This window comes from Sus scrofa, chromosome 5 (assembly GCF_054392235.1).
Source record: "Sus scrofa isolate SSC_HxYL_T2T_F1_AM1 chromosome 5, Sscrofa_HxYL_maternal_Yorkshire_Landrace_v2.0, whole genome shotgun sequence".
Classification (NCBI taxonomy): Eukaryota; Metazoa; Chordata; class Mammalia; order Artiodactyla; family Suidae; genus Sus; species Sus scrofa.
The window spans coordinates 24,193,034-24,214,115 of NC_139387.1; the positions used below are offsets into that span (position 1 = coordinate 24,193,034).

A 21,082-nucleotide genomic window follows, 5' to 3' on the forward strand; every position below is an offset into this window, starting at 1 on the left:
AGAGATAATAAAATTATATAAATACAGTCATTAAAAACTGCTGTAAATCTCCATATGTTACTAAGTACAGACACCCATAACAGGCTGCATGAAAACAGTAGATTACAACAGTGTTTTGCAAGTTTACTTCTGTATTTATGTTTGACTGAGAAAAACTCTGACAATACTTTTATAAGATACTTTACAATGGTAATCTCTATATCATTATTTGTCTTTTTACCTTCGCATTCTCCTTCATAATACCTATGAGTTACATAAGGAAAGTAGAGAAAGCTTTTATCTGCCAGTTTCATTGCTTTAGAAAATACAAGAAAAAAATTAAACATTTTATTGTTTGATTATATTAGCCACCACCATCACAGTGTATTTAATATCATTCTTGCACTTTCTTGTCCATAAGGGCATTGTCCCCATTCTGTCAGGTTCACTGTCAAAACTTTATATTAATATTCCTTGGTGACTCTCAAACCTGGGTCTCCAAGGACTCTTTTGTTTGTTGAGTCTAATGATCCTTGTTATGCGCAGAATACATAAATTAACAAGCCACAGTATTTGGTGCCAAATATGTTTTCCTGACCAATGAGTTTAGAAGATTACCTACCCCTGATCACTCAATAGCCTGATATACCCAGCCCGTTAAAATAGGCATTACTTTATTTTAGCTAGCCAGAGGAGAACATGCATTCCTGATATAAAATGGCAGAGAACCTCTTAATAGAAGATGTTCTATGGTATAGAAAGCATATGGTATGGTATATGATATAGGAGGGCTATGGATATTTCCAGGGAATTTCTAGCTGAGGTAGTTTCCTGAGAAAACCTGGCATTCAGGTCTCCACTAGCATACTCCTGTTCAGCCTGTGTCTCATTAAGGATATGCTCAAATAGACTGTCAAAAGATACCATGAAATAACTTACAGCTTAAAGGTAAGTCTGAAAATGTTTGGTGCCTCACCTATTTTCATTGTACGTCTGCATATATTCTGGCAGAAGGTAGGAGGTGGATGGGAAATGTCATGATAGATTTCTCTCTTTCACCGAAATGTTAGACATAAACAGCCAATACAGTTAGCATTTGAAGGGACTACCCTACAGTCATTTAGGAGATACAGTTTTTGTTCTAGAATGATGGCCCTAGAAATCATTAGCAGGCCTGGCTGAGGAACAGTCAGTAATAAAACATCCTGCAAACACACACGAACACACAAAAAATAAAATCCAAGTGTGCATGTGCACACACACACATCAACTGCAGACTCACATACTCAAATTTTATTCATTTTTTCATCTTTTGCACAGATAAAATACTCTGTGAAAGTTAAACACTTAAAGCAGGACTTAGTCAATCTGAATAGGTTGGCATTGTTAAATATTTAATATTTGTGTTAGACTGGAATAAGGGAAAAACAATACGGTGATTATTAAAAATGAAATAGTTTCCAGACCCAAGCAAAGCTGAGTCAAATTCCAAGAGAACTACTGGGAGGTGAACTTAGCTCATTAAAAAGAAGAAAACAGGACAGAGCTTCTCATGTGAGCTATGGTCACCGTGTATGATAATGCACTGTTTAAGAGGGTATTAGCTTTCCATCAAACTTTATCTACCCTGAGCCTCAATCAACACCCCTGCCTATGATGGCATCTGTCTACCATGGAGACTGCATCCTGTATACTGAGCCTATAGTATCAGAAGACAGGGTTTACTGGCTCAGATGAAAGAGAGAAAGACGTTGCTCAAAACGCTGTGAAATAAGTTAAACAGAGAAAGACAAACACTGTATGATCTCACTTTTATGTGAACTCTATAAAACAAAAAACAACCAACCAAAAGAAACCCAGTTTCACAGATTCAGAGAATAGATTGGTGGTTTCATAGGTGGGGAGTGGGGAGCAGTAGGAGAAATGGTAGAAGGGGCTCAAATGATACAAACTTCAGTTTAACATAAATAAGTCATGGGGATGGAATTTATAGCATAGTGACTACTGTTAATAGTAACGTATTGCATATTTGAAAGTAAGAAAGTAGATCTTACAAGTTCTCATCATAAGAAAAAAATGCTGGATAACTATATAAGGTGATGGACGTTAACCAGACATAATGCGGAGATTATTTTACCATGTATACAAACATTGAATTGTTATGTTGTTTACCAGAAATTAATATAAAGTTAAATGTCAATTATGCATTATGTTTTAAAAATCTCCTTGGTCATATCTGGATGATGCTAGTGGAAGAAATATTTTTAAAAATTAGTAAATGAAGGGAAATAATTTTTTGGAAAAAAAAGCTCTCATAGTACATGTATCAGTATTTTCTGAGAAAAATATTCTAAAAACACGAGAAAATGGCATATTCCTAGGAGATCCACTTTGCATTTAGCAAAGGTAAGGGACTAGAGCCCTGAGGACATTACTTATAGGTTAGAAACTGATTATCAATCAGTATAATTGAGGATATTTGAGAAATGATTCCCACCTACCTTGATCTTATTAAGCCAGAATAATATAGTCCCTACTCTTCCGACTTAATATTTCACTGAAAGAAATACTGAGCCAACATGGAAGGGTCAATGTACAAACACTAACAAAGGAAAAAATAGAAAATTAGCTAGCTGCACTTTGGTGATGGGCAGCCCCATCAGCCACAGGAATTGAGTGACTGCACATGTTTAGATTTTTCCCTCAAGAGCACATTCGCATCAGATGCATCAACATAATTACTTATTACTCCTGCCCCTATTTGCTTCTCAAGTATCTTGTTTGACAAAGAATTATATATTAATACTACCTTTGTTTTAATTATTCATACAAATACTGTCATCATGAAACCAAGATATTCAGGTAAATGTGTGCCAATGACCAGAGTGCAGTAATTCAGGCCAGGACTCTGGAGCCTTTCTGGGTAGATATTGAAACAGTGGACTTAGTTTTTATTTCTCTGCACCCTAGATTTCCCATTGTTAAAGTGGAGCACATATAAATCTCTACCTCACCAGACATCAAAAGGCTTATATGATGACATCTGTCATAGACTTAGACCAGTGCCTGGAGCATAAGAAGAGACTACTAAGCAGGCATTATTATGATTATATCGAAATATATTTAGGTTATCACTGATACTGAATTAATTCATAGGATATATGATAAAGTACTTCTTGATAATGCTGAGGTTAAACCCAGAGAGTAAGCAATTGAGAAATAAATGCAAAATGTAAAAATAGTGGCAAAAAATGTCGACTTGAAAGAAATGGAATGGAGGCCAGAAACATTCAAGGAAAGGATATTCAGCAAATTTTGTCTGGACTTTTTCTCCATAACATGGTATGTAAATATGTTTCAATCTGAGTGGTAAAATGAGGCATCAAAGTATAGATTTATATCCTATAGAAGTCAATTAATTACACCCAGCATAACTTCACAAGGTGATGAAAGTGCAATAAAGTAACCAGGCTGTCCTGCACAGTGTTATCCAAGAAGTCACATAAGATAAAGGAAGTGAAGCCTCCACTAGAACCTCAAAACTATACGTGTTTTGTAGTCTTTTACTCTTAAATAATGAATGATCAAATGTTAGAAAGCAAAAAATATATATATTCATTTAAGAGAGAATTGAAATGCCTAGTTTGACTCCTGGTATGAAACTTTATGATTTCAATAATTCCCAAAGTTTACAGCAAAGAAATTAAACTACAGTTAATATTTTTAAAATTTTGCTTATGAATTGAGTAAAGCGTTTGGCAGTTTAAAAAACTGTATTAGCATATGAAATGAAAAATAAATGTTATATAATAAAAATGCACAGTGTTATCTTTTTTTTTTCTTCTATTTTTTTTCCTGCTGTACAGCATGGGGATCAAGTTATCCTTACATGTATACATTTTTTCCAATTTGTTCTGTTGCAACATGAGTATCTAGACATAGTTCTCAATGCTACTCAGCAGGATCTCCTTGTAAATCTTTTGCAAGTTGTATCTGATAACCCCAAGCTCACGATTCCCTCCCACTCCCTCCCTCTCCCATCAGGCAGCCACAAGTCTATTTTCCAAGTCCATGATTTTCTTTTCTGTGGAGATGTTCATTTGTGCTGGATATTAGATTGATTCCAGTTATAAGGGATATCATATGGTATTTGTCTTTGTCTTTCTGGCTCATTTCACTCAGCATGAGAGTCTCTAGTTCCATCCATGTTGCTGAAAATGGCATTATGTCATTTTCTTTATGGCTGAGTAGTATTCCATTGTGTATATATACCACCTCTTCCGAATCCAATCATCTGCTGATGGACATTTGTGTTGTTTCCAGCTCTTGGCTATTGTGAATAGTGCTGCAATGAACATGTGGGTGCATGTGTCTCTTTTAAGTAGAGTTTTGTCCGGATAGATGCCCAAGAGTGGGATTGCAAGGTCATATGGAAGTTCTATGTATAGATTTCTAAGGTATCTCCAAACTGTTCTCCATAGTGGTTGTACCAGTTTACATTCCCACCAACAGTGCAGGAGGGTTCCCTTTTCTCCACAGCCCCTCCAGCACTTGTTATTTGTGGATTTATTAATGATGGCCATGCTGACTGGTGTGAGGTGGTATCTCATGGTAGTTTTGATTTGCATTTCTCTTATAATCAGCGATGTTGAGCATTTTTTCATGTGTTTGCTGGCCATCTGTGTATCTTCTTTGGAGAAATGTCTATTCAGGTCTTTTGCCCATTTTTCCATTGATTGATTGGTTTTTTTGATGTTGAGTTGTAAAAGTTGCTTATATATTCTAGAGATTAAGCCCTTGTCAGTTGCATCATTTGAAACTATTTTCTCCCATTCTGAAAGCTGTCTTTTTGTTTTCTTTTGGGTTTCCTTTGCTGTGCAAAAGCTTTTCAGTTTGATGAGGTCCCACTGGTCGATTTTTGCTTTTATTTCTGTTGCTTTGGGGGACTGACCTGAGAAAATATTCATGATGTTGATGTCAGAGAGTGTTTTGCCTATGTTCTCTTCCAGGAGTTTGATGGTGTCCTGTCGTATATTTAAGTCTTTCAGCCATTTGGAGTTTATTTTTGTGCATGGTGTGAGGGTGTGTCCTAGTTTCATTCCTTTGCATGCAGCTGTCCAGGTTTCCCAGCAATGCTTGCTGAATAGACTTTCCTTTTCCCATTTTATGTTCTTGCCTCCCTTGTCAAAGATGAATTGACCATAGGTGTCAGGGTTTATTTCCAGGTTCTCTATTCTGTTCCATTGGTCTGTCTGTCTGTTTTGATACCAGTACCACACTGTTTTGATGACTGTGGCTTTGTAGTATTTCTTGAAGTCTGGGAGAGTTATGCCTCCTGCTTGGTTTTTGTTTCTCAGGATTGCTTTGGCGATTCTGGGTCTTTTGTGGTTCCATATAAATGTTTGGATTGTTTGTTCTAGTTCTGTGAAAAATGTCATGGATAATTTGATAGGGAATGCATTGAATCTGTAGATTGCTTTGGGTAGTATGGCCATTTTTACAATATTGATTTTTCCAATCCAGGAACATGGAATATCTTTCCATTTCTTTACATCTTCTTTGATTTCTTTGATTAAAGTTTTATAGTTCTCGGCATATAGGTCCTTTACCTCTTTGGTCAGGTGTATTCTGAGGTATTTGGTTTTGTGAGGTGCAATTTTAAAAGGTATCGTATTTCTGTATTCCTTTTCTAATGTTTCATTGCTGGTATACAGAAATGCAACTGACTTCTGAATGTTAATCTTATATCTTGCTACTTTGCTGAATTTATTAATCAGTTCAAGTAGTTTTGGGGTTGAGTCCTTAGGGTTTTCTAGGTATAATATCATGTCATCTGCATACAGTGACAGTTTGATCTCTTCTCTTCCTATATGGATGCCTTTTATTTCTTTTGTTTGTCGAATTGCTTTGGCTAGGACTTCCAAAACTATGTTGAAGAGCAGTGGTGAGAGTGGGCATCCCTGTCTTGTTCCAGATTTGAGTGAGAAGGCTTTCAGTTTTTCCCCATTGAGTATTATATTTGCTGTGGGTTTGTCATAAATGGCTTTGCTTATATTTCACAGTGTTATCTTTATAGAAGTAACACAAAATATAGGAACCCAAGCATTAACTAGAACCACAAAACTATAAATTGGATGTTTTTGCATCAAAACATATTTTGCCCTTAAAATGAATGACCACTCATTAGAAAGTAAAACAAAAAATTGAATTGAAGAGAATTGAAATGTCTTCTTTGGGTCCTGCTCTAAAACTTTATTTTAGCATTTTAATAATTCCCAAACTTTAAAGCAAAGGAATAAAACAGAACATAATATTTTTTAAAACTTTACTTAAGAATTGAAGGAAAATGGCGTTCCCATCGTGGCTCAGTGGTTAACAAATCTGACTAGGAACCATGAGGTTGCAGGTTTGATTCCTGGCCTCGCTCAGTGGGTTAAGGATCCAGTGTTGCCATGAGCTGCGCTGGAGGTCCCAGATGCGGCTCAGATCCCACATTGCTGTGTCTCTAGTGTAGGCCAGTGGGTATAGCTCCGATTAGCCCCCTAGCCTGGGAACCTTCATATGTCACAGGAGCAGCCCTAGAAAAGACAAAAACAAAACAAACAAAAAAAAAGAATTGAAGGAAAACATTTGGAAGTATTAAAACCTAGCTACAATATAGGAAATGAAAAATTAACATAATGTAATAAAAATCAAAAACTCAGGGTAGGAGCTAAAAATACTTAATTCAAGATGAATTGAATTTAGGAGTTTACTAAAGGAACAGTTAGACTGTAAGTCAACAACAAAAAGGTATAAAATAATTTTACTTGTCATTATGTATACGTATATGTATGTGTATATATGTATCTGTGTAAACAGACCGGGGAGCTCAGTCACTGTAAAATATGAAATGGTATTCCTTGGATCCAAAGTAAAACTCATGGATGTTGGAGGAGTTGAATATACAAGACAGTGCTCATCACTGGATGATGCTGTCATTGAATTCTGCATTCAAATCTCTCTGACATTGACATGTAGGGTTGGCAAAATCCAGGAGTCAATAATGAGAAACCACACTGCAATAACAACATTCATCCTTCTGGGACTGACAGAAGATCCTCAGCTGCAGCTCTTGCTTTTCCTTTTTCTATTTCTCACCTACATATTGAGTGTAGCTGGAAATCTGACCATCATCACCCTAACCTTGCTGGATCCCCACCTTAAAACCCCCATGTATTTTTTCCTCCAAAATTTCTCTCTCCTAGAAATCTCGTTTACAACTGCCTGCATTCCAAGATTCCTATACAGTGTATCAACTGGGGACAGAACAATTACCTGTAATGCATGTCTCACTCAAATATTTTGTAAGGATCTCCTTGGGATAACAGAGTTCTTTCTCTTGGCAACCATGGCATATGATCGCTATGTGGCCATCTGCAAACCCCTGCATTATATGACAATCATGAGCAACAAACTCTGCAAAACAATGGTTGTCTGCTGTTGGCTGGCAGCACTTCTGATTATCCTCCCTCCATTCAGCTTGTGTTTCCATCTGGAATTCTGTGATTCCAATCTCATTGATCATTTTGCCTGTGATGCATCTACTCTCCTGAAGATCTCATGCTCAGACACCTGGTTGATTGAGCAGATGGTTATAGCCTGTGCTGTGCTCACTCTCATCATCACTCTTGTAGGTGTGGTTCTCTCCTACATATACATCATAAGGACGATTCTAAAATTCCCTTCTGCCCAACAAAGAAAAAAAGCCTTTTCTACCTGTTCTTCCCACATGATTGTTGTTTCCATCAGCTATGGCAGCTGCATCTTCATCTACATCAAACCATCTGCCAAAGAGGAGGTAAATCTCAATAAAGGAGTGGCATTGCTTCTTTCTTCCATTTCACCAGTTCTGAATCCTTTTATATATACTCTGAGGAATAAGCAAGTTAAACTAGCCTTTCAGGACTCACTCAAAAAAACTGCATTTCTTTTAAGAAAGTAAAATGTGTCTCTTGATAAAGGCACTCAAAAGATGCACATCTACCTTATTTTTCCATAAAGCTGATAACCAATATTATAGTTTCCTAGCTTTTGCACCAATCAGGTTAATGTCACTGGCATTCAATCCTTCATTTTCCCTTCAATTCATATACTTAGCAACTAACTATTGATCACTGCTTTGTGACGAAGCAAATATATCAGTTTTAATCCTTTACCTAGAACCTATCGAAACTAATTAATTCCTTTTTCAACTTTTAGATGTTTTTCTCACTTATTTTACAGTATTGGTGTAGAGCTGTCATTCTTTCATAATGAATTATAATTGACACACAATATGAGTTTCAAGTGTACAACACAGTCACTTAATATTTTTGAAATGATGACAAAATGATCATCACATCATCACCATCATATTCTGAATCCTGATGAAATCATCACCACAGTAAGTCTAGTTACAATCCGTCTGTTCAGTGTACTCTCTGAAAAACATCATGAGGGAATGTTTTGGGATGAAAGAGACCTTTCATATAACCTGTGGTTTGGTAAGTACTTGAACAGATCTATTCTTCACTATTTCTCAAATTTTATAATAAAAATGGATGTATTTATTATAAATGACACTTCAATAATGTTAGTTAAAATGCAAAGAAAATGAGCAAAATAACTTCAACAGGAACATCACATGAAGAAATATCCAAATGGTAATTAGGCACATGAAAATGATATGACTGCAGACACACACAGGCATCTACACAGAGTCCAAAGGAGAAGTGGAGTTCTTACACACTACTCACAGGAACGTAATCGGTACACACACTTTGTAAAACATACCACATGGCTATCAATTAAAATCTTTGGTATACTACCACCAGAAATCTATGCCTATGGAAACAAAAATTATGTATAACATCTTCACCCTGAGACTACTGAAAATAAGCAAGAGCTGCCAACTTGAATGTACATCACCAGCAATACAAATAAACTTTGCCATGTTTATACATGGAGTCAATACACAGCATTAAGAAAGAACAAGCTATTGCTATATCCCAAGAGTTTTTGGATGTCACAAACACTCCAAAAAATATTGCACAAAAAAAGAGGGCCACAAAGGCATAGTGTATTAATTCTTTTAGACCAAGCTCAAAACCAAGCCACATTAATACAGAATAACAGAAGTTAGAAGAGTGGCTACCTTTGGTAGAATCTTGACTGACAGAGGGTAAAAGAGAGTTCACTTGATTGCTGGTAATAGTCCATATCTTTATCTGGGGGCTGATATTTGGATGTATATATTTATAAAGATCAGTTAACCAGTATAACTTAAATTTCTGCCCTTACTACACTTTTGCTGTTACATGTTATGAGTTAAATATCAATAGATTATTAAAGTGAAACTGAGAAATTTCCAGGAAAATAAAACCTAAGCGAATTCACCAGTATACCTACACACACACAAAAATAATAGTAACAGAGTGCTTTTTAAAACTAGAAAAAATAATGCTGTGTATTCTTGAAGATGCAAAGAGTAATGAAGAACACTGGATGAGAGAATAAATTGGAAAGTTAAATACATGTCATCTGCAAAAAGAAAAAAAAACAACTTTCAGGTAAATAAAGATTTTGCAAAACAACAAACACTTCTGGAAAATTAATATTTTTGCCATAATTACTAGAAAGTTTGAAGTTTCAGTAATAAATTATCTGTATGCCAGAATAAAGAATAAAGAGAGTGTCATAATATATTTAATGTTTTATTATCACTTCAGAAACTTTTGGCCAAGCTAGACTCACATCATTTAAGTCCTTGAAGGAATTCAATCAATTTAGAAATGTCAATTCAGGATCTAGTTTTAGGAAAAAAAATCCAAATTCTATCCAAAGATCAACTACACTCTACTTAAAATTAAACGGGATGGATGTGTTCATTTGTCTTTGCTTGTGGCTAGGGTTTCACAGATGTAGGCATAGTTACAAACCCAGAGAACTGTCTCCATTACACATGTGCATTTGTGTATATCAATTATGTGTCCAGTAAAGCTGCTGATAAAAACATAGGCAGTATGAAAACCTGGGGAGGAAGACTCTGTCAACTTTTTATACATTTAAAGCACAAGAGCTAGAGAATTTTTATTTCACAAATTAACATTCTAGAACTACTTTCTAAGACCTCTGAGCCTGTATATTGTAAAAACCTATATATTGTAAGATTTTTACCCATTCTAAATCTTGAATATCCCTAAGGTATGATATTTTATTACCAGAGTATATATAGTGTCATTTGATTTTAGATGGCCTGTGCTAGATACCTTACCTAAGAACTTCGTATTGGAAAAATATTAGGAGGTAACTTTTAAATTACAGGTTTAGGGCGGCCATTCAACAGTGTCTTTCTAGGAGTTGCCTAGTGGTATAGAGGGTCAAGAATCCGGCATTGACACTGTTGCGGCTTGGGTGGCTGCTCTGCTGTGGCCTTGATCCCTGGTGCTAGACTTTCACATGTCTTGGACATAGCCAAAAAAGTAAAATAAAAAGAAAACTGGAAAAGTGGAAGTTGTCTGTCTTTAAGGAGAACTGATCATCCTGCTTGAGTGGGACAGTCATATGCTTTGATAACCACAGACTTAAATTTAAGCCAATTTGGTTTAGAAAAAATATTAGAAATGTGGTTAATATAAGGAAGAAATATAGAGTCCCTACTCTTCATATTCTCTCCAAGCGGAGGTGCATTTTATTATAGACTAATTCCTCAAAAGTCAAAAAATACAGGATTCATGCAACTTTTCAATGAATACAGCAAAATGTTCTTAACTAACTTAAACAATGAAACCAGTAAGATTTACAATACTAAATTAAACAATTTTAGTTATGTAAAAACCTATAATCTATAGAGAAAATACACAATCTATAATTAAATAATTTTAGATGAACCTATTTACAATTAGATTGTAAAGACAGGCAGGTACTCTTCTCCTTTATTACCAAGATATGGACTTTTTTTCAATAAAATATTTGTACAATCTTCTAAATTCACTCCTCCCTATCTTTCCCTTGATGGGTGGATTTGTGTTTTTTTGATTTTTTGGGTTTGTTTTTTTTTTTTTACTTTTATTACATTCAGGTAGGTTCCTGCTATGCCAACTTGCTGAAGGGTTTCTATCAGAAATGGGTGTTGGATTTTGTCAAAGGCTTTTTCTCTGTCTTTTGAGAGGATCATATGGTTTTTAATCTTCAGCTTTTTGTTTGTTTGTTTGTTTGTTTTTGTCTTTTTGCTATTTCTTGGGCCGCTCCCGTGGCATATGGAGGTTCCCAGGCTAGGGGTCGAATCGGAGCTGTAGCCACCTGCCTACGCCAGAGCCGCAGCAACGCTGGATCCAAGCCACGTCTGCAACCTACACCACCGCTCACGGCAACGCCAGATCGTTAACCCACTGAGCAAGGGCAGGGACCGAACCCGCAACCTCATGGTTCCTAGTCAGATTCGTTAACCACTGCGCCACAACGGGAACTCCCTATTCTTCAGTTTGTTAATGTGGTGTATCACACTGATGGATTTGCGGATATTGAAGAATCTTTGAATCCCTGGTATAAATCCCACTTGATCATGATGTACAATCCTTTCAATGTATTGTTGGATGTGGTTTGCTAGTATTTTGTTGAGGATTTTTGCACCGATGTTCATCAGTGAAATTGGCCTGTAGTTTTCTTTTTTTGTGGTATCTTTGTCTGGTTTTGGTATCAGAGTGATGGTGGCCTCATAGAATGAGTTTGGGAGTATCCCTTCCTCTGCAATTTTTTGAAATATTTTCAGAAGGAGAGGTGTTAGCTCTTCTCTAAAGGTTTGATAGAATTTGCCTGTGAAGCCATCTGGTCCTGGACTTTCTTTGTTGGAAGTTTTTTAATCACAGTTTCCATTTCAGTTCTTGTGAAGGGTCCATTCATCTTTTCTCTTTCATCTTGGTTTAGTCTTGGAAGATTGTACTTTTCTAAGCATTTGTCCATTTCTCCTAGGTTTTCCATTTTATTGGCATATAGTTGCATATAATAGTCTCATGATCCTTTGTATTTCTGTGGTGTCCGCTGTTACTTCTCCTTTTTCATTTCTAATTTTATTGGTTTGAGTCCTCTCTCTTTTTTGCTTGATAAGTCTGGCTAAGGGTTTATCAATTTTGTTGATCTTTTCAAAGAACCAGCTTTTCGTTTCATTGATCTTTTCTATGGTTTTTGTTTCTATTTCATTGCTTTCTGCTCTGATCTTTATAATTTCTTTCCTTCTACTAACTTTAGGTCTTGTCTGTTCTTCTCTCTCGAGTTGCTTGAGATGTCAAGTTAGCTTGTTTATTTGAGCTTTTTCTTGTTTCCTGAGGTGGGCTTGTATTGCTATAAACTTTCCTCTTAGAATGGCTTTTGCTGCATCCCATAGGTTTTAGAGTGTCGTTTCTTTGTTGTCATTTGCTGCTAGGCATTTTTTAATTTCCTCTTTGATTTCTTCAGTGATCCATTGGTTGTTTAATAGCATGTTGATGAGTCCCCACGTGTTTATGTTTTTTGCAGTTTTTTCTTGTTGTTGATTTCCAGTCATATAGTGTTGGGTTTGGAAAAGATGCTTGATATGATTTCAATTTTCTTAAAGTTAACAAGGTTGGATTTGTAGCCCAGGATGTGATGAATCTTAGAGAATGTTCCATGTGCACTTGAGAAGAATGTGTATTCTATTGCTTTTGGATGGAATGTCCTATAAATTATCTATAAAGTCCCTCTGGTTTAATGTATCACTCAGGGCCTGTGTTTCCTTATTGATTTTCTGTCTGGTTGATCTGTCCATTGCTGTAAGTGGGGTTTTAAAGTTCCCCGCTATGATTGTGTTATTGTTGATTTGTCCTTTTTAGGTTGTTAGCAGTTGCCTTATATATTGTGGTGAACGTATGTTGGGTGCATAGATATTTAAAACTGTTGTAGCTGCTTCTTGGATTGATCATTTGATCATTAAGTAATGACCTCCTTTGTCTCTTAAACTATTCATTTTAAAGTCTACTTTGTCTTGCTACTACAGCTTTCTTTTGATTCCCGTTTGCATGAAATATTTTCTTGCATCCTCTCACTTTCAATTTGTATGTGTCCCTAGAAGTGAAGTGGTCTCTTGAAGATAGCATATATATGGGTCTTGTTTTTGTATCCATTCAGCCAGTCTATGTCTTTTGGTTGGGGCATTTAGTCCATTCACATTTAAGGTAATTATTGATATGTATGTTCTTATTGCCATTTTATTAATTACTTTGGATTTGTTTTTGCTGCTCTTTTTCCTTTCCTTCTTTTCTTGTTCTCTCCTCTTGTGGTTTGATGACTATCTTTATTGTTATATTTGAGTTGATTTTTCTATGTTTGTGTATCAATTGTAGATTTTTGGTTTGAAGTTATTCTGGAGTTTTGATATATGAGTCTATATGTGTATGAGACTGTTTTAAGTTGATGTTCTCTTATTTGCAAGTTCATCTCCAGTGCCTGCATTTGTACCCACCTATTCTCATGATTTCAGATTTTGGTGGTATAATTGTGCATGGATGATTTCGTATCTTTACTGTATATATACCTTTACTGGTGAGCCTTGTCATTGTGGTATTTTTGTTACCTGTTGCTGTCTTTGCTTTTCTGCCTAGAGAAGTTCCTTTAGTATTTGTTGTAAAGCTGGTTTAGTGTTGCTGAATTCTCTTAGCTTTTGCTTATCTGTGAAGGTTTTGCTTTCTCCTTCAAATCTGAATGACAGCCTTACTGGGTAGAGGAATCTTGGTTGGAGGTTTTTTCCTTTCATCACATTAAGAATACCATGCCACTCCCTTTTGGCCTGCAGAGTTTCTGCTGAAAAACCTGCCAATAACCTTATTGGGGTTCCCTTGTATGTTACTTGCTGCTTTATCCCTAGCTGCTTTCAAGATTTTCTCTTTATCTTTAATTTTGGTTAGTTTGATTAACATGTGTCTTGGGGCATTCTTCCTTGGGTTTATTTTATATGGTACTCATTGTGCTTCCTAAATTTGAGTGGGTGGTTCCTTTTCCATGCTAGGGAAATTTTCGGCTATTATCTCTTCAAATATTTTTTCTGTCCCCTTCTCTCTCTCTTCTCCTCTGACGCCCCTATAATACGGATGGTGGTGCGTTTAACATTGTCCCAGAGTTCTCTGAGACTCTCTTCATTTGTTTTCAATCTTTTTTTGCTTTTCTGTTCTGCATCCATAAGTACCACTAATCTGTCCTGCACCTAGCTTATTCCTTCCTATGCCTCCTGTATTCTGCTGTTAGCTGATTCTAGGGAATTTTTTACTTCAGTTATTGTATTTTGCATTTCTTCTTGTTTAAGTTTGATATCTTATATCTCTTTGCTCCGTGTTTCTTTTAAGTTATCCATCTTGGCCTTCAGTTGATTTCCAATGTCTTGCATCATCTTCAGCACCAACAATCTAAAGTCTTTTTCCTAGAGGCTAAGAATCTCCTCCTTGCTTAGCTGATTTTCTGGGGTTTTTCCTTTCTCCCTCATCTGAGTTATAGTTCTCTGTCTTTTCATTTTTATAGGTTTTTGGTGTGGTGACCTTTTTACAGATAATAGAGTTGTAGCCTCTTCTACTTCTGGTGTCTGCCCCTTTAATGGGTGGATTTTGAACAAGGATATGATACATTGGATGCATCCTATTCCCTTTCCTCTTATATGCTAGCTTTTCTACACATTTCACACCGCTGGAAATCTTGCAGAAAAAGGGTCTGTCTAAGGTGCTGAAGTAGATTTGGATTTCTAGCACTGCCTATCTGATAGCTATCACCAATTCAAGATATTCTTATTGGGATGTTCAAAGCCATGTTTTTAATACCTCTGTAATAAAGCAGGTAGTTTACTCCATATTTACTTGCCTACTTTCTCTCTCTACTTGACTCAGAACTCAAGCAAGGAATCAAGGTGGAATTCCTTCAGGTCCCATAATCCCAAGATGCCAACGAGTGACTCAAACACTTCTGTATTTATAAGTGGTATTATATATTGGAAGTAAAGTGTGACAATGTACCTCAAAAATCTAAATGGCTTTTGCCTCAGGAATTCCTCTTATGATAATATAAACTAAGGAAACAAATGATGCATATATAAAGTATTTAACATATAATTTTACAAGTTAAGTATGAGAGAGTAGCATTGGTGGTATAGTGGTGAGCAGAGCTACATCCCAAGTTCAGTATGAGAAACTTTATTAAATAATGGATTACTCATAAAGAGTATAATACAGAAAAATTATGATACAAACCTATATTTTTACCATGCAAATATTTACAGTTATTGGCATAGCAACTATATATATGTATATATTTTTATAATATATATGTATATATTTTTTTCCAATTTAAAACATAGATATAAAGAAACTTTGTTGTGTTTCCTTAACACTTTGTTATCTATGAGTTGAAGGGTATCCACAAATATATTTCATCAGTTATTATTTTGCACTACAAATATGTCCATAAAACTTTTGCCACTTATTTTCTTCAAGGACATGATTCCCACTGCTGCCTGTATTAGGTATTTTGCCAAACGTCAATGCATATTAGAATCTTTCATCATGGTTGAACTTTAGTCACAAAGGACTATATTTATCCACACAGAGAGCTTCTGCTCATCTATAAGAGTCTGAGATAATGAAATATTCATCTTATTTGATGGGTAAACATCTATCTTAATCAAGAGAAATCAGAAATTATTTTTGTCAATATCTTCTAAAATTTACCTTATATTTCTCAGACATTTAAAATAATGACTTTGTTTGCAGCTTGGAGCTATAAGAAGTTGTTTCCTAGGTTTAAAGTGGAATAGACTCTTTAATGGGAGTCTGTTGGCAACTCAGAGGGCACTATCTACCATAGAAAACTACCAGTGAATATGTATGTTTTCACAAGAGGGATATATGTGCACGTATTTGAGTCCACTTAAACTTTCAGTTTCATCTTTGGGATTCTCAGGATTATACAATCAATTAAAGCCATGATTACCTTCCATTACAGTAAGTGTGTTCTTCTTTGGTAATTTCAGTTTTTTTCTTCATTCAACATTCCAGATCCTTGGTCTCAGAAAAAATATCAAACTAATCTACTTAAAAATCTGTGATAGCAATACATTAATTAAATATCTCTGAAAAAGAAAATACTACCTCTAATGTTGTCTATTATTAGAAGAAAGAAATGTGAAGGGGTTGCACTCATGGAAATATTTATTACATTATCAACAGAGACCAACAGGTTTACTTGTTCACTCTTTTTATCCTTAGTACCTACAACAGAACCAGCCGTATCTTAGGTTCTCAATAAATATGTTTTGAATGAATTCACGAGTACTCATAAGAACCAGAGCAATAAACAGAAGTAATCCACCCTACAATGTCACTCTTATGAGTCAATGCACATTTATACCCATACAGAACTACAATAGACTTCATTACAGTGGCAAATTATCAGCAACGGTGTCACTGACATCAGATGATAGTGAGGTAACTATAAATACAAAATATTCCTTGAAAAATATTAAACAGAAAATACACCTGAATGAAAGTGGTTTACCAAAACATTCACATAATATCTCAGTATCACAGAAGATAAGAACTGGTGGTCAGAAAGGGAGGAGAGTTTGGGAATCAGGAACAGTGCTCTGACTTAGGATGCCACAGTGAAGTACTAAGAGCAACAGAATTTTTTCAGTTTGGTTCAGAAGGCTGAATTCCCTTTATGATACTATCTTAAACGGTATCTGATCATCAGTTAATTATTTCTTCCCTTGAGCACTGATTAGTGCCCTTTTTCTAATAGAGATTCCTATTAACCATATTTAATAGCCTTTCGATTATAGTCAGATGCCATTACTTGCTACTGTCTTGACAGAAATAGCATGCCTTGATGCACCAGATGTTAGGAGAACACATCTTTTGGTTTTTTGTGGATTAGAGAAACTGCAAAAACTAAGCAAAAAAAATTCATATAAAACTAATTAGTTTTTCCATGGAAAATTCTTTTATTCCTTAGGCTGGAGGAAAAGTAAAGACATAAACTCTTCATTTACAAAAGGAAATGGCTGCCCAATTAATTACTTAAAGATAGCTGAGAAAGAACAGTGGAATACCTATTACCTTGTGTCCAAAAGTGTAGTCTCTGAACTCTTCCCTTAGTATTTCTCTACAGAACACTGAACAGGTTGCCAGAGACACCAAAGTCCATCAGCTTCATAAAAATGAAAGAAAGGAACACAATAGCTGCAATGGCCACGGATTAAGGCCTCGTACATTAGCATAAGTGTCAGAGCAAACTGTGGAGCAAAAAGAAAAACAGGAGGAAGAAAATGAAGGAGAGAAAGAAGTAGGGGTGGTGGCTTTAACATACCATCTACCAGGCATTCTGCATGGATTGTCTCATCAACACAATAATTCCATGAACTAGATATTAAGTGGAAAACTGAGGCCAAGAAAGAAAGGCACAGTGTGAACACTGCACTCTTATAGCAGAGATTGTGTAAAAACCCCTTCCTTTTACTACTCATCCAGCCATAGGAAAGCAATAGGGTCAGAGAAATACTTGCTTTCCATTCAAGGCAATCACAAAAAATCAGTTCAACTTTATGACTAGACTTATATAAAAATGTTTAAAATCTTCTTAAAGGTCATTCTAAAGATCTGCTAAATCATTTTAAAGAAAACACCTTTGTTTGGTGTATAAAGCAGACATAATTTAAATTTATTTATTCAAAAATGCATTACCTGAAAATATGACACTAATTGAAATGCCTGTGCATTTATTACTCTCTTCCTCTTCACAATCCTATATATAAAACACAATAGTATTTTATAACAAATGGAGAACAAATGCCTTGCCATTTTACAGGAAAATTTTGTTCAGCCTCCCAATTCCTATGAATCTAGAATCTCACCTCAACGTGCCATAAAAAAATGGACTGGAGTTCCCGTTGTGGCTCAGTGGTTAACGAATCTGACTAGGAACAATGAGGTTGTGGGTTTGATCCCTGGCCTTGCTCAGTGAGTTAAGGATCCGGCCTTGCCATGAGCTGTGGTGTAGGTTGCAGATGTGGCTCAGATCCTGTATTGCTGTGGCCCTGGAATAGGCCGGCAGCTACAGCTCCAATTAGACCCCTAGCCTGGGAACCTCCATATGCCACGGGAGCAGCCCTAGAAAAGGCAAACCAAAAGAAAGAAAAAAAAAATGAACCTATTTACAGCTCCCAAAGTTGTATATGTACAATTCAAAATTCATCCCCAGAAATACATTCCCTAAAGCAACTGAAATCTGGGTAGGCCATATTTATTGAGTTACTACTGCCCGTCATTTGCTAAATTATTTTAGGGGCCATGAATGGAAGACATCATCCCTAAAGTTTGGAGAGAGTCTCGTAAGTGCTATTTGGCTGAGTCATCACAAGTGCAGCCTACCCACATTCACGTACAAGCAGCCATTCATTTTTGGACAAAGCCACATTAACCTGAAGAGACTATTCAAGATAAAAATTACTTGAGGCTAGTTCTTATTAAATGCTGCTGAAATTTTAACTATTTTTTAAAAAGACTACATTTACTAATTCCAATCTTTTACTAAAGTTAAAAAAAAAACTTTGTTCTAGGTATTTAAAGTAGGTAATAGAAACTTGTTTCAAAATTTTAAAAAATTTTAACATTGTATACATCAAATCAGATAATCTATTATGATGAAGGATTAAAGTTGACACAGATAACATGCAGGTTACATTATTTTCATAAGTAAATTACCGAATTCTTTCCCTCCAAAATCAGTAGCAAGATAAGAATGTCTAATTTCACCGCTTCTATTCATTATTGCACTAGAGTTTCTAACCAATGTAATAAGGCAAGAAAAAAGTCCAGATTGGAAAGGAACAAAACTGTCCTTAGAATTTACTGAATTGCTATTTATATAGAAAATTCTGAATAATCTACTCAAAAATACTACCGTAACTATTTTAATAAATTTAAGAGAAACAGGGTCAACAAAATGCAGTAATCCAAAAGTTAATTTAAACATAGCATCAAATAATACTGAATACTTAGGAAAAAAACCAACAAAAGAAATCTGAGACATCTATAATGCAACCTATTGAATATTGTTGAAAAATATTGTAAGGATCTAAATAAATGGATAGATATACCATGATTATGGAACAAAGATTCAGGCCTACGAGTAAAATCAAGTAAATTCCCACAACAACCCGAATGAACGTAGAAGCAAATCTTTTCTCAGATTCGCCTCTAGTTAAGAAAACAACACAATTCCCACCTTGATTAAAGACCTAAGCAGAAGACCCAGCAAACCTGGGCCTGGAATCCTGAAGCACAGAAACTATGAGATAATAAGTGTGTGGTTTTAAATGACAAAATTGGTGGGCATAATTAATAAAAAAAAACTAATACAAGGCTTTAGGAAATGTTTGCTGCTTTCATTAAAATGCAATTGTATGGATTATGTTATGTTCCTATTCTTCTTGCTTATTTCTCAACATATAAAAGATGTCTTCAAAATGGATTTACTAGATGACATTAATACAGAAATTACTAGTGTAATATCTTTGTATATATACATTCATTGATTGAAAGTTGATATACATTAAGGGTCAACTTCTTAAATCACTGAAATATAATGTGTGCAAAACAAGAGAAAACAATCTTCTAAGATTAATACTGTGCTAAGAGTATACAGATAGGATAGATATACATATATAAATAATAAGGAATATCACAAGAGCAATCTCTGAAACTATATGCTCTATGAGCCATGAGTATGATCATATGATGTTTCAGGATACACTCTACATTACAGGAAAAGGAGATTAAAGATAAGATTCACAAACATCCAAGGAGAAATCTAAAATAACTGAACTGAAGATGATCATCACTGGCCGCCATAAAACAGCAGATAAAATCTTCCACAGACATTGTCATGTAATCCAGGACTTTGCAGAAGGCCATATCAAAAACATGGGACAATTCTTCTCCTCTTGTTTTTTTACCCAGATCATCAATGGGACACATTCGCTTGCTGAGGGTTTCTCAGAGTGAAAAATTAACCTGAGGAGTTCCTGCTGTGGTGCACTTTCCCAACGTGTTGCTTAAGATCTCACTCAGCCTCTCAAGAGTAGGGAACAAGGTCTCTTAATTCATTATTCTCTGACATCTCTAATCCTTAGTGGAACCAATTCACCCCAGAATCCTCTACTGATGTCCCCATAAACTGAGGAACACAAAATTATGAGCTGAGCTGTCTACTGATCTTCTATATGTGTGTAGTTGCAGAAAACTCTCTCTAGTACAAAGAAAGATGCTGAGTCTTTTGCTAAGACAATGCATTAAGGTTACCCACCCAATCACACTCGTACTAATGATTTCTTTTCCTGGCCTGGGATGACATTTACTTTTAGTACCTCTAATGAGAAATCCATACCAAAAGCCATTCAAATAGAAAAACTTGTCCTCCTACAACTAAGAATTTCTCATAGAGGAATTGTCTGGAGTATAAGCAGTCATGTGTGCAAAGATGTTTATATAAAACCTTTAGAGTAGTCTTTTGTTAGTGTAAAAAAAAGACATGTAAAGAATGAACGTTTCCACACTGGTTGTGATTATTACCCAAGAGAGATTAAAATTATATACATTCAGTCACCAAAAATTGCTAAAAATCTCCCTGTGTTAATAATTAAGGACAACCACAACAGGTTGGATGAAAATGGGAGATTCCAACAGATTTTACAGGTTTACTTCTGCACGGATGTTTCAGGTTAAACATTTTATTGGATATTTTATTGGCTTACATTAGACAGCACCATCACACTGATTTAATGTTATTCTTGCATTTCCCTGTCCCTAAGGGCACTGTCCCCACTGCCGTCAGGTTCACAGCCAAAACTTCCTATTAATATCCATGGTAACTTTGAAACCTGGGTCTCCAAGGACTCTTTTGTTGGTTGACGCTAATGATTCTTGTTATAGGTAGAATACATAAAGTAACAAGCCACAATATTTGGTGCCAAATATGTTTTCCTGACCAATGAGTTTAGAAGATCATCTGACCCTGATCACTCAACAGT

General features: G+C 35.6%; 1 protein-coding gene and 1 pseudogene across 2 annotated transcripts in view; both read left to right on the forward strand.

Moving 5' to 3' along the window:
• Window positions 1-21,082, forward strand: part of LOC146403237 (olfactory receptor 6C3-like) — a 555,083-nt gene that overhangs the window by 313,080 nt on the left and 220,921 nt on the right. The window lies entirely within an intron of this gene.
• On the forward strand, window positions 4,832-7,963 carry LOC110258126 (olfactory receptor 6C68-like; annotated as a pseudogene). The gene has a single exon (XR_014803300.1). The product of XR_014803300.1 is annotated as an olfactory receptor 6C68-like (transcript).